Below are 15,137 nucleotides of genomic sequence, written 5' to 3' on the forward strand. Positions count from 1 at the left end.
ATAGTGGGGAGGTTCTAGGGTGCTAGTAATGTTTCTTGATCTAGGTGTATTCAGATTGAAAATTCTAGTTGTGTACTTATGTATTTACGTTATACTTCAATCAAAATGTTCCCAAGATAAGGAAAAAGCCCTGAGCAGCAGCCTCCTGAGGCTACTCTGGCTCCCGGGCAGCCAGCAGTACAATCACCAAGCCTGAGCCCTGGACTCTCGGCCCTCTTTCTTTCTTTCCCTGTGTGTGTGTCTGTTCACACATGCTCACTCATACATGTGCACACACCCACACACGAACAAGTTCTCTTCAGAGGCACAACGGGCAACAACAAGCACAGACCAGAGGAGGGTTTTTGCCTTATCTTCCCAATCCTGACCCTGACGCCAGGACTTGGCTCATGTCATCCTACAGACCAGGATTTGACATTCTACTCCTCAGTGTTGGAAAGGGGGTCCTCCTTCTCTTGGTAGAAACCCAGACCTCTGAGGTGGAAGAAATAAGATAACTTTAAACATCAGTTAACTAAGGACACCAGATGTGAATAGTTACGTGTACTTAGCAAAAAAGAAAAGAAATACATCAAAATGTTAACAATTTTTACTGCTGAGCTATGGGATGAATTGCATTTTTTCTTTGTACTTTTCTCTCATTTTTATATTTTCTACGGTAATTGAATCCTACTTTGTAATCAAGAAAATAAATGTATGCTATAAATGAAAATTTATGTTTGTATATTACACTAGCACTTTCAAATCTAGAAGCATAAGTTTTCTCAGCGGGATCTCTGTATATTTGGAATACAAGTCTTTTATCAGACTTGAGTTCGGCAAATATTTTCCTTCAGTCTGTGGCTTGTCTTTTCATTCTCTTAACAGTCTGTTTTGCAGAGCAGAGGTCTTACATTTTAATAAAGTCCAACTTACCACTTTTTTGTTTCATGGATTGTTCTTTCAGTTGTATCTAAAAACTCATCACCATTTGTTGATTCTTACTATAATTCTCTGATATTATTACCTCCATTTTGCAGATAAGGAAACCAAAAGTCAGAGATGAAATTGACTAAGCTCACCTGGGCAGAACTAATGGATTTGAGAGTGATATACCCCAATACACATTCCACCATGCAATGTTGTAATGCTATTTAACTCTGTTCTTCTTGCCTTTTTGTTTTCTTTGCCTTTCTTTTCTTTTTTCTTGAAGTTATTTTTTAACCTAGAGGGAACATGGTTTGACAAAAGAAATGGCAACTTCCAGAGAAAAAGAGACGGATGAAGCTGGTCCAAAGGTTATCACATTTAGCATAGTTCCTGTGCATAGTAGGCACTCAGTAAATTCTCATTTAATCTGAAGTCTGATTAATTTGGTTAATAGTACTTTTGCCTTCAAGTAGGGAATCTACACCCACTCCATTTAAAATAGTCTATTACAAGAATGTGCCACAGGGTGTCACTATTGTTCTAGAGAAAAAATTAATAGTCTACAAACCCCCTCCTCCTAACACCCCCCCATGCCACGCCCACCCCAACCCCAACCTCCTTAATTTAAAAAACTAAGTAATGCCTGTGTGATGAGGAGGGGGTGGGGAAGGGCATTACTTTTGTATTGTAACAGCTTTTTAAAAATTTAATATTAACACAATTCATTGCATTTGAATGTCATTATAAAAATGTTGCATCAACATATTTTGGGTTACTGAGAAGTTGTCCAGGTTGTAAAAAAAAAATTAAAAAGCACTATTTGGGTTCAGAAAGTTTACTCCAACCCAGAGGATCCATGGGGAGTCTCAATCACTCATTTACTCATTCATCAAAGATTTATTACCTGCTGTGTGATATGCATCATGTAAATTATAGTATCCCAAGAGGTTTGGGCATATCTAGTCACTTTCACGATAGCTCTGGGTGATTAGACCCCTGCTTAGGGTTGCAATAGGATAGGGTTTTGGTTCAGGATACTTCTAGAGAATTTGGTCATCCCAAACAGCCTCTCATAGTTACTTGACCTGAAAAATGTCATAATAGTCCTACATCCTACAGTGCTGCCTGGGATAATACCCATCCATCACTGCTAAAATGAGCAGCTGACACCTGTAAAATATCCACCTGGCCCGTGCCTTCCTCCCTCTGGACACCACTCATGGCACAAGAGACAAAGACAACAACATTCAGATGAGCAGTTTCGTTTTGTTTTGTTTGTCTTTTAGTAGGCGCCACACCCAACGTGGGGCTTGAACTCAGGATCCTAAGATTGAGTGTTGCATGCTTTACTGACTGAGCTGTCCAGGCACCCTGAACAGTTCAGTTTTATAACAGCATTTTTGAGATATTCACATACTATAAAATCTGCCCATGTGAAGTATATAAGTACTGGTGTTTAGCATATTCAAAGAATTGTGCAATCGTCACCATTACCTAATTCCACAACATTTTTTAGCCCAAAAGAAAACCACATACCCTCTGGAGTCATTCCCACCCTCTCCCCAGGCTCTGGCTACCACTTAGTATTTTCTGTCTTGCTGGATTCACTTATACTGGATGTTTCCTATAAATGGAGTCATAATACATGAACTGTTTGTAAATGGCAAAAGAAGCAATTCTTTCATCTCCACTCCAACTACCATAGTTGGATTGGGTAGACTTCTGCTTCCAGAAAAGTGCTTTTAGAGTAGTGCCCAATATGTAATTTATAAATTCCTATACTGTTCATATGAACTCCTTTGGAGGAATTTCTTAGCTCAACAATACATCCAAATCGAAGTGAAATTGGTTTTACTCAGGACAAAAGTGGCTGAAATTAGGCATCTTCTGAAATCATTACTTTTTAAGTATGGTCTATGAGAATGTGGGCTGTTTGGGCACAAGAGTTACACCTATTATCTTACATTCTGAAGTAGGAGACAAGAAAAACTAACTCTAAAGCTCTGTTATCTCTCTTAATTAATCATTAAATGAACACCCAAGTCCCCTAGCCAGGCCCACAGCATAGAACGAGGTGACAAGAACCTGCCGGGTGGTGAAGAGTAACATCCTCAGGGAGGAAACCATGTGAGGCATTGTGTGGGCCATTTTCCTCCCACCAATTCTGTGAGACAAGCACTGTAAGAGTGAGAAAATGAGACTTGATGAGATTCAATAACTCACCCACGGGAGGCTACATGCCCAGTATGTGGAAGTGTTTAATAATGGATAAAAGCACAGAACCAGGAGCCAAGATATCTGGGTTCAAACCTCGGAATTCTACAGCACACTACCTGTGTGACCTTCAGCAAGTTCCTTTACCTCTCTGTGCTTCAGGGGCCCTCTGTAAGGAAGGGATACTAATAATATGTACCTTACTGGGAGGTTGTAAGATTCAAATAAGTTAGTACCTAAAGCACTTAGAACAATGCCCGGCATATGAAAAGCCCTCTAAAAGTATGGACTATTATTATTATTAGAATCCAGATTTGCCCGGATTTAAAGTTCTTGACCTTGATGAAAAACCATGCCTCTCCATGCTTACCATCTATTCTTGCAGAGTTAGGAGGTCTGGGCCTGAGCTGAACTGACAGCTGCGGGAGGTGACGTCTCAATCAATGTGTGAGCCTGGTGCAGTGAGCACACTGGTGGTGCCACTCTGTTCACACTCCAGGCAATGTCTGCTGCACCTTGTTTCCCCACCTACTCTATGCAAATACCACGGCTCTGGCCTGCATCGCAAGAGTATACGTTATAAGGATGAAAGAGAAGGGTGTGAGAGCAGTTGCCTCCTGCAAGAGCTCTTACATCACTGTAGAAGCAGAATAATAAAACTTCACTGTCACTTTCAAGAGAAAGAGAAGCAAAACCAGAGCAAAGAAGTGATAACATGAACTTATGACCAGGAAGGTATTTGCCTGCCCACATCCTAAAGCAAAGGGGCCATTAAGAAGATTGATGGCAACTGTGGGTTACCATTACTGGTTTTGACAGCAATTGTCTTTAAGAGTACTGGGTCCTGTAGTCCTACAAGTCTGCTTAGATTTCCAGACAGAAGGAATTCCAAGGGGAAAAAAAGGTGTTCCCTAAAACATAAATAAAGAGGGCAAACTTGAATTTTGTTTTCTTTTTATTATTTTTTTTTATTAAGTAATCTCTATGCCTAACATGGGGCTTGAACTCACAACCCCAAAATCAAGATTCACATGGTCGGGCGCCTGGGTGTCTCAGTCAGTTAAGTGTCTGCCTTTGGCTCAGGTCATGATCCCAATGTCCTGGGATGGAGCCCTGCATCTAGCTCCCTGCTCAGCAGGGAGCCTCCTTCTCCCTCTTCCTCTGCTGCTCCGCCTGCCTGTGCTCTCTTTCTGTCTCTCAAATGAATAAATAAAATCTTTATTAAAAAAAAAAAAAGATTCGCATGGTCTACCAACTGAGCCAGCCAGGCACCCTGAATTTTAAGTTTTCTTAATAAAATGTGTTATCTCCTTATCTGTAAAATTATCTGCTTGCCTCTCTGGAATCATTTTAGAGAACATTTAATAATCAGTAGATAAAGAAATCCCTGCTGTTTGTAACCTAGGTTCTGCTATTGGGTGGATCACCTAAGTAGAAACTCATTAACAATCCAGTATCTACAATTCTGAGCACCTGCCACAGTGACTGTGCGTTTGAAACCCATTTCATTATTCCATAAATATCTACAGCATCTCTCTTTACTGAAGGAATTCTCAAACTTGGTAGTCACATGAAGATGCACGGGCTGTGCCCACAGAGACTCTGATTCCATTGGTCCAGGGTGCAGCGTGAGCATCAGGAATTTCAAACACTCCCGAGTTATGGGTAGCCACATTTAAGAACCAGTGCTTGGGGGGCACCTGGGTGGCACAGCGGTTAAGCATCTGCCTTCGGCTCAGGGCGTGGTCCCAATGTTATGGGATCGAGCCCCACATCAGGCTCCTCCGCTATGAGCCTGATTCTTCCTCTCCCACTCCCTCTGCTTGTGTTCCCTCTCTCGCTGGCTGTCTCTATCTCTGTCGAATAAATAAATAAAATCTTAAAAAAAAAAAAAAAGAACCAGTGCTTGGTTGACAGTCACATGTCCTCTGGTCCTGTGTCAGTTTCAGCTCTTCTGGAGGATGGCTACCTACATTTTCAGGTCTCCCTAGAGATTCCTCCACTACCAAGTGGGTTTTAAGGTTTTTGTTTGTTTTGGTTTTGGGTTTTTTTAAGATTTTATTTATTTGAGAGAGAGAGAGAGAGTGCAAGAGGGGTGAGGGACAGAGGGAGGAGCAACTCCCCACTGAGCAGGGAGCCAGACGTGGGGTTCTACACCAGGACTCCGGGATCACTACCTGAGCCGAAGTCAGACTCTTAACCTACTGAGCCACCCAGGCGCCCCAGGTTATAAGTTTTTATATACCCCATGATCTACATATTATCTCAGCCCATCCCAATCCAAGCCTTCAGGGCAGGTCTCCTAAAGGGGTATGAATTAGCGAGAGTTCTTACAATCTTAACTAAAATGAACCTGGTAGTTACTCAAGTGCAGAGATGAGGTGAAGGAAGAGGTTGACTATAAACTACCAGAACTTAGTTCTGATGATGAGTATAGATTGTTTAAAAATTATATTCATATGTTCAATTCTGTTGCTTTTCTCCTTTATACTGTAAGCTAGAATTATATTACTTCAGTATAGGGTCCTACATAAGTATGTAGCATGATGAAAATTTGTCATTTAACTATAAGCAGTGTGTTTCCTTTCTTGCTGTCATAGAAAGATGGAAATCAAATGGAAACTACCAAGCAAAACTAGAACATTTCAGAAGATGACTGAGCCAATGAGAATGAATACTGAATTGTTTCCACTCCATGAGAGACATTTGTAACACGTCCGCTAAGTGGTTGGTACTATTCTAGGTACTCAGGATTCAAAAATGCCCCTCATGAGGCTAACCACCTAGTGAGGAAACAGATAATTTCAATATATTGTGGTCGGTGCTCCACTAAGAAGGAAGAACAGAGAAGCCTTGAACTCAAAGGGGAGAATTTAACTTTAATATTAACATTGCTCAAAGGCATGATGAAACAACTACTATAGCCACTGTATTTAAAGCTCCCTTATTGTGAATTCAATTGTTATCTGAATTACATTCTGACACATGGATTTAGTTATAAATATAGTTTTGAAAAGCAATGAAAATATTTCACTTGAAAAAATGAGATACTGAAAGGCCTTTTTTTTTTTTTTTACCTAAGATAAACTGGTACATTAGTAGCTCCAAAAAGATACATATAATCATTTGGTGATCTAACAATTAAACATGGCCTGAAGTGATCAAATGATCAAATTTGTTTTCTTTTTAAAAATTCTTTTACAGGGGCGCCTGGGTGGCACAGCGGTTGAGCGTCTGCCTTCGGCTCAGGGCGTGATCCCGGCGTTATGGGATCGAGCCCCACGTCAGGCTCCTCCACTATGAGCCTGCTTCTTCCTCTCCCACTCCCCCTGCTTGTGTTCCCTCTCTCGCTGGCTGTCTCTATCTCTGTCAAATAAATAAATAAAATCTTTAAAAAAAAAAAAATTCTTTTACAATAGGGACGCCTGGGTGGCTCAGTGAGTTAAGCACCTCCTTCCCCCCAGGTCATGATCCCAGGGTTCTGGGATCAAGTCCCACATTGGGCTTACTGGGCTGGGAACCTGCTTCTCCCGCTGCCTGCTCTGCCTGCCATTTCCCCTGCTTGTCCTCTCTCTGTCTAATTAATTAATTAATTCTTTTATAATAGAAATGATCATCTAATTATAGGAATGTGTGGTATTTTTTAAATAAAACTTGTAGATTCTCTTTTAGTCAATTCAACTTATTTTTCATTTTCATACAACTGGTAAAAATCATTTAGCTCACTGGTTACTTGAGTCCAGCCCTTGAGAGAGGAAGCTTGGATAAACTAGTCCCAGTTTATTGTGGGAACCTGGTTAAGCTGTTTCTGGGACTTTCAATCAGGAATGGACAATACTGAAGGGTCAAAAAATCACTGATATGCTCTATAAGAGGCGTTTGGTGTGGGCTGGTCAGGTGCACATAGAGCTCCACTCACTTACCCCAACTCCACCTCCACTGAGCTTAGACCGTGCCTCATATACTGCTCATCACCCACCTGACTCTCATTTCATCAGAAGGCTGACATTAAAAGCCAGTGACTCAGTGAGAGAGGAACGAGTAAGAAGCCAAAAACATAAATAGAATCCTATTATGCTTGCTCCTCTTTCACATATGCCTCTGGAGCACATGAGTGACTAAGTAAGTGAGTAAGTGCAAAAGCATTTGAATTTGAGTAACAAAATAAGTAACCATAGGACTGTATTGCAATTCAAAGAATAAGTTAAATAGCCATGAATTCATACTGACATGAATAAATGATTGAAAAAATAAATACATGGAAGAAAAGGGAAAATCTTTCTTACAGGATTCCAAATAATAAATGTAGCTATTTCCCCCTCCAGGATATGGAGCCTAATCTTCGTCCCCTTAGGTGTAGGCTGGGCTTAGTGACTTCCAAAAATTGAGCAGGGAAAGAGAAAATAGTAACTTGACTGTGGAGAAACCTGGTGCAGACACCACCTTAACCAGGTGATCAGGTTGGCATTATCAGTAATGTCATGTTGGTATCTTCTACCCCCTGATTCGATACCTACATCACAGAACTATCTAAACATATAAGGAAATCTAACTTAAAAAATATATTTAAAATCTCTTTTGTTTCTTTACACACTTGCCTCAATTTAGGGATATGTATATGTGTGTGAGTATATTCAGGAATATACAGAAGTGGTTTGAGAGGAAATAGACCAAACTGTTAACAATGGGTACTTGAAGGGAGAAAAGTGTTCCTGGAGGAAAGGGGACAGATGAAGGAGTACTTTCACTCTTAATTCTACATATTTCTGCATGGTTTTAAAATTTTTCAGCAATCACTTCTGTGATTTTATTACTTTTAAAAAATAGAAATGATCTAAAAGAAAGAGCTCTGGGGAGAAATTTGCAGCTTTACACTCCATAGTTCTGGCCTCCTTCCAAACATGAGGAAGTGCTCTCATAAAGCATCTTTTGAAGATCTTTTCTGATTTGCCGTTCTCTACTTTCATCTATTTTCAAAATACTTAACTCACAACAATATAATTTAATGCTACTCTTAAATTTGAATTCTCCTTCCTCAACTCTAAACTTTAGTGTCTTTTCCAGCGAGAGTGTTAAGGCTTAGTTAGATGGTGAGTGCCTATATGTCTCAATTATTCTACAGGCCTCTTTTGGCAAATCCAGGATTAAGTACTGATATATATAAGACATTGGAGTATCTAAGATCTAAAATATGTCAAGTGAAAAAAAGTGAAATATAAATGAAACATCAGTATATGTGATTATATAACACTAAATTCTATCAATGTGGAAATGGTTACATGTAAATTTGTTTTCCCTCGATATCATGTAGATATAATCTTTGACTTTCTTTACAATGATGAATACATACTTGTTAATTAACTGAATAATAATATCACACCAAGTGCAAGATGGTGTCATGTAGTAAATGTAATTGGAAAAGGTAGAGTAGCTCTCAGGAATGCAAACTGGTGCAGCCACTGTGAAGAACAGTATGGAGGATCCTCAAAATGTTAGAACCACCTGGGGCCCCTGGGTGGCGGAGTCAGCTAAGCCACTGACTCTTGGTTTCAGCTCAGGTCATGATTTCGGGGTTGTGAGACTGAACCCTGCATTGGGCTCCACGCTAAGAGGGGAGTCCGCTTGGAACTCTCTCCCTCTCCCTCTGCCCCTCCCCTTGCACATGCTCTTTCCCTCTCTATCTAAAATAAATAAATAAATATTTTTAAAAAATAGAACTACCCTACAATTCAGCAATTGTGCTACTAGATATTTACCCAAAGGATAAAAAAATACAGATTCAAAGAGATAATGCACCCCGATGTTTATAGCAGCATTATCAACAACAGCCAAACTATGGAGAGAGTCCAGGTGACCATCGACCGATGAATGGATAAAGAAGATGTGGTGTGTCAAAAATAAACTCCAAATGGATGAAAGACCTCGATGTGAGACAGGAATCCATCAAAATTCTAGAGGAGAACATAGGCAGCAACCTCTACGACATCGGCCAAAGCAACCTTTTTCATGACACATCCCCAAAGGCAAGAGAAACAAAAGATAAAATGAAATTATGGGACTTCATCAAGATTAAAAGTTTCTGCACAGCCAAGGCCCACGGAATGGGAGAATATATTTGCAAATGACACTACAGATAAAGGACTGGTACCCAAGATCTACAAAGAACTTCTCAAACTCAATATGCGAGAAACAAATAAACAAATCAAAAAATGGGCAGAAGATATGAACAGACGCTTTTCCAATGAAGACATGCAAATGGCCAACAGACACATGAAAAAATGTTCAAAATCATTAGCCATCAAGGAAATTCAAATCAAAACCACACTGAGATACCACCTTACGCCAGTTAGAATGGCAAAAATAGACAAGGCAAGAAACAACAATTGTTGGAGAGGATGTGGAGAAAGGGGATCCCTCCTACATTGTTGGTGGGAATGCAAGTTGGTACAGCCACTCTGGAAAACAGTGTGGAGGTCCCTTAAAAAGTTAAAAATTGAGCTACCCTATGATCCAGCCATTGCACTACTGGGTGTTTACCCCAAAGATACAGATGTAGTAAAGAGGAGGGCCATATGCACCCCAATGTTCATAGCAGCAATGTCTACAATAGCTAAATCGTGGAAGGAGCCGAGATGCCCTTCAACAGATGACTGGATTAAGAAGTTGTGGTCCATATATACAATGGAATATTACTCAGCTATCAGAAAGAACGAGTTCTCAACATTTGCTACAACATGGACGGCACTGGAGGAGATAATGCTAAGTGAAATAAGTCAAGCAGAGAAAGACAAATATCATATGATTTCTCTCATCTATGGAACATAAGAACTAGGATGATCAGTAGGGGAAGAAAGGGATAAAGAAAGGGGGGGTAATCAGAAGGGGGAATGAAACATGAGAGACTATGGACTATGAGAAACAAACTGAGGGCCTCAGAGGGGAGGGGGGTGGGGGAATGGGATAGACCGGTGATGGGTAGTGAGGGCACGTATTGCATGGTGCACTGGGTGTTATACACAACTAATGAATCATCGAGCCTTACATCGGAAACCGGGGATGTACTGTATAGTGACTAACATAATATAATAAAAATCATTATAAATAAAAAAAAAAGAAGATGTGGTGTGTATGTATATACACACACACATATGCACACACAATGGAATATTACTCAAGCATCAAAAAGATTGAAATCTTGGGGCACCTGGGTGGCTCAGTCGGTTAAGCGTCTGCCTTTGGCTCAGGTCATGATCCTGGGGTCCTGGGATTGAGTCCGAGTCAGGCTCCCTGCTCAGTGGGGAGTTTGCTTCTCCCTCTCCCTCTGCCCCTCCCCCTGCTCGTGCTCTCTCTCACTCACTCTCTCTCTAATAAATAAATAAAATCTAAAAAAAAAAAAGAATGAGATCTTGCCATTTGCAATGACATGGATGGAGCTAGAGTGTATTATGCTAAGTGAAATAAGTCAGTCAGAGAAGGACAAGTACCATATGGTTTCACTCATGCGGAATTTAAGAAAGAAAACAGATGAACATACGGAAAGGGGGAAAAGACAAAAAGGAGTGAGGGAAATAAGCCATAAGAGACTCTTAATGGTAGAGAACAAACTGAGGGTTGATGAGGAAAGTGGGTAGGGGATGGGCTGATGGGTGATGGGTATTAAGGAGGACACTTGTTATGATGAGCACTGGGTGTTCTATGTAAATGATGAATCACTAAATTCTACTCCAGAAACCAATATTGCACTGTATGTTAGATACCTAAAATTTAAATTATAAAAAAAAAAAAAAGAGTAGCTCCCAAGACTACTAATCTTTGCCCATTCCCAGCTAAGGCAAATGGCAAGTGTTTGAATAAGAGAATACATGTCTTGGGGCTCCTGGGTGGCTCAGTCGTTAAGCATCTACCTTCAGCCCAGGACCCTGGGATCGAGCCCTGCATCAGGCTCCCTGCTCCGCTGGGAGCCTGCTTCTTCCTCTCCCACTCCCCCTGCTGTGTTCCCTCTCTCACTGGCTGTCTCTCTCTCTTTGTCAAATAAATAAATAAAATCTTTAAAAAAGAAAAAAAGAGAATACATGTCTTACACGCCAAAGAATCACTGGAGTTAGTATATTAAGCCTATGAGAATGACTATAAGAAGGGGAAAGAACATTACATCTTCACTGAATTCCCAAGATAACATTATTTTCATATGTGAAAACAGGTCTTAATCTACATGAACCTCAGACGTCAGCACTATCACCTTGACTCTAACAATAAGATAGGGTAAAATATCCACTCCACATTCTATACAATATCCAAGATATCTCTGATATCTCAGAGGGTTTGTCTTCTCCTAGTTACCTACAGCTCCAAGCTTTGACTTCCTCTGAATTACTTGGTTAAGACTCTGGATGGCCCCTTCTTCACAAACCCCCTGTCCCTGTTCTGAGCCATGAAATTCAGCATCACTTTCTGATTTCTACCAAGGGAGAAATACTCACACAAAGCTTTGGTATTTTAAAGTTTTGTGAGATGAATGGGGTTTGCGTCACAATTCTACAGATAACTTAAAATCCAGAGTTAGATGTCCATGCCATTCAAATGACCTGCCATTATGTTGAAATCACAATTTCTACTTCAGCCTCCCTCCAGGCTCCTGCTTTTCCTCCCCCTCTCCCCCGCCCCCACAATGTGAGTATCCTAAAGGTATACAAGCTGACAGCCTTCTGGAAAGCATTTTTCATACTGTTTACTTTTTTATTAGTACAAATAATATTATAGCTTACAAAATGGAATTTTCTAAACTTTACTAGTTGTTACAATCAGCAGATAATAGAAATTCTAAGAAATAGGCAATAACTTTTTTCTTCTTTGTATAACCTCTTTAATCGTCAAAATTAACCTGATGCTTAATGTACTGTAAATAGCCCCGTCATCAGATTGTTTTGTGTTTTGGATTTGCATGAAAGAACAGTAATGATTAAACCCATTCCATTCATAACGTTTATGTTTAATGCTGTGAGGAACTGCCATTTTATCAGCCCATCGAGCACTGAAGCTCAATTTGAGTCTACAAATCATATTGTAAAACAAAATAATAACCTTCTAAATGTGTTACTATGTACTATTAATGGCATGCTATTAAAATAACTTTGGGTACCATAGTAAATCTACCTTGGAAGTGTGAGTTAAAAATGTTTGTAAAATGTTTTATAACAATAATCAATAATGAAATATAAATAATTATGGACATTTTCTTTGTTCTTTTTTATACAGAAGATACACAGGAATTATAATGTAGATCAACTTAGATCAAGGCCATGTATGTGTGTAATGCAATTGTACTATAGTATGGATATAAATAACTATACTTTGTTTTGGTAAGGTGGCTGCCAAAAAAATGTCTATCATTTTGGCAACAATGGTCAATATACAGCAGTTTACACAGTTTTTAGGGGAGGTTGCAGTAATATATATAAATATGAATTTTCGAGTTTAACTCAATAGTCTAATAGGTTTAGATTGGGAAGGATGGTGTAGGCAGGGAACAGCATAAAGAAAAGTACAGGCACATACTGGGAATCAGTTCAATGGTTCAGAATTCCTGGCCATTGGTAAATAATGAGATGTAATGCTAGAATTTGGGAGTAATCTGGTTTGATGATAATGATAAAGAGAATTCATCCTTTTAAAGTTCAGGGAAGACACATTGAAGTATGGTGAATGGAACTAGGGTGATCCACGTCGGAATCACTGGTTTGTTGTACAACTGACATACAACCAGATCAATGGAGCTGCTAACACTGGTAAGAGAAGAGGCCTGATACCTCCTATTACAGTAGCATCAAAGCAGAGGGGCTGTAGCTATTACCATGAAAACTAGGTAGGAAGACATGAGGTGAGGAGTACATAGCCTTCCTCTCTTCTCTACCCTACTCTTTGCTGTCCCCATTATAGCTGAGATTCACCTCCTCTGCATAATCCATTGCCAATATTTTACACTAAACTCAACTCAATCTACTAGAGGAAGAACACATCCACTTTGGATGTGGTACCCTAAGGAAATGAACAAGTTTTGGGGGTGCCTGGGTGGCTCAGTCAGTTAAGCGTCTGCCTTTGGTTCAGGTCATGATCCCAGGGTCCTGGGATCGAGCCCCGCATTGAGCCCCACATTGAGCCCCGCATTGGGCTCCCTGCTCAGCACAGAGTCTGCTTCTTACTCTTCCTCTGCCTCTCCCCCAACGTGTGCTCTCTCTCTCTCTCTCTTATAAATAAATAAATAAATAAATAAATAAATAAATAAATAAATAAATAAATAAAAACAAGTTTTTAAGCATGGCGTACTGTCCTTGACAGCATATATTAATTGCTGTTGAATATTCACAAATTGAGAATTTTTGTGTTTCACCCAGCTGCTAAGCAGTACATTCCTTTTCAGTGATATAAGGAAACATCATTTCTTAATGTGTCCTCTCTGATGTCTAGGACTGCATCCCATAGAACATCTTATAAATAAACCATAATGTTTCATTTTATTTTGCATAAGCTTAAAATGTTTAATGTTTAAATGGATTCCACAACTTCTTTATAGTAAGAAAATCCTTGTTCAACAAAAGAACAAAGGATTCCATAAATTCAACATTTCAGTATACACATTAATTCAAAATAAAAATTTTCATGGGAACATTAAAACCATCTAGTAGCTCTTTTATATTTTAAAATAGCTTATAGTAAATGCTACTCAGGGGCTTGTGACATGTATTTAATGACTGTCTTCACATAGAAGCTAAGGAATAGATCAGACTTAAGGAACAGATCAACCACTTGGAAAAGCACAAATATAATTACTTTTTCCTCTAAAGGCTTTTTGCTTAGCACCCATTTTCTAGTAGTTGGACTTGGAAATTTGTTTCTAAGTGCAATAATATTATTTGGATATAAATATATTTCAATCAACGTTGATTGCCACCTAACTGAACAGAGTAACATATTTGTATTAATGCATATTTTATGTTACATAAATTCTAGATTTTATATTTTTTAAATATTAAAGTTATAAAATATATTTTGGCTTACTGAATGTCTTCCTAGTAAGACGTGTCTTCTTGGCAGAAAGAATACCAACTACTGCGGTATCCAATATATTATGAACACACAATAAAAAGTAGAAGCTGACACCTTGGAGGAAAGATTACCATTACCTATGAACTCTCAACATTAATAAAGGTGATTATTTTAAAAAGGAGATGAGTGGAGTAGAGGGAAGAAGAAATGACTCAGTGACATAAAGGTAACAACTAGTTTTTATTCTTGTTTTGACTTTCCTGTGCTTTTTTTTTTTTAAGATTTTATTTATTTATTTGACAGAGAGAGACAGCGAGCGAGAGAGGGAACACAAGCAGGGGGAGTGGGAGAGGAAGAAGCAGGCTCATAGCAGAAGAGCCTGATGTGGGACTCGATCCCAGAATGCCGGTATCACGCCCTGAGCCGAAGGCAGACGCTTAACGATTGCACTACCCAGGCACCCCTCCTGTGCTTCTTTGTTACCTCAGCTCTGTACTGTCTTTCACTGGGCTCTAAGGTCATCATACGTTTCCCCCCTCATGCCCTTAAGTTTGCTTTTAGAAATAAATATAAATAGGTATTATTTTTTATGGAAGTAGAATTGACATACAACATTATATTAAAATGGGTGTTCTTGAGCAACCCTAAAGGTCCTTGTTGGCAACCCTGTCAGGACCCCTCTCACTCTTGAGAGCTTTTTCTGTATCTTCAACTTAATAAACTTCTATCGCTCTACTCACATACACACACACACACACACAAATAGGTGTTCTTGAAAGAAGTGAGCAGGCAAGACTAGATTAACCAATGGTACTAGAACAACTGAATATCCACAAGTAAAATAAAGGAATCTTATAGGGAGCAAAAATGAACCTCTGCCTTTCCTCACACCATATGTAAAAATAACCTAAACCAGATCATAAACTTAAATGAAAATCCAAAACTATAAGACTTCTAGAAGAAAACAGAAG

This window comes from Ursus americanus, chromosome 1 (assembly GCF_024610735.1).
Source record: "Ursus americanus isolate L20-20 chromosome 1, mUrsAme1.1.p, whole genome shotgun sequence".
NCBI lineage: Eukaryota > Metazoa > Chordata > Mammalia > Carnivora > Ursidae > Ursus > Ursus americanus.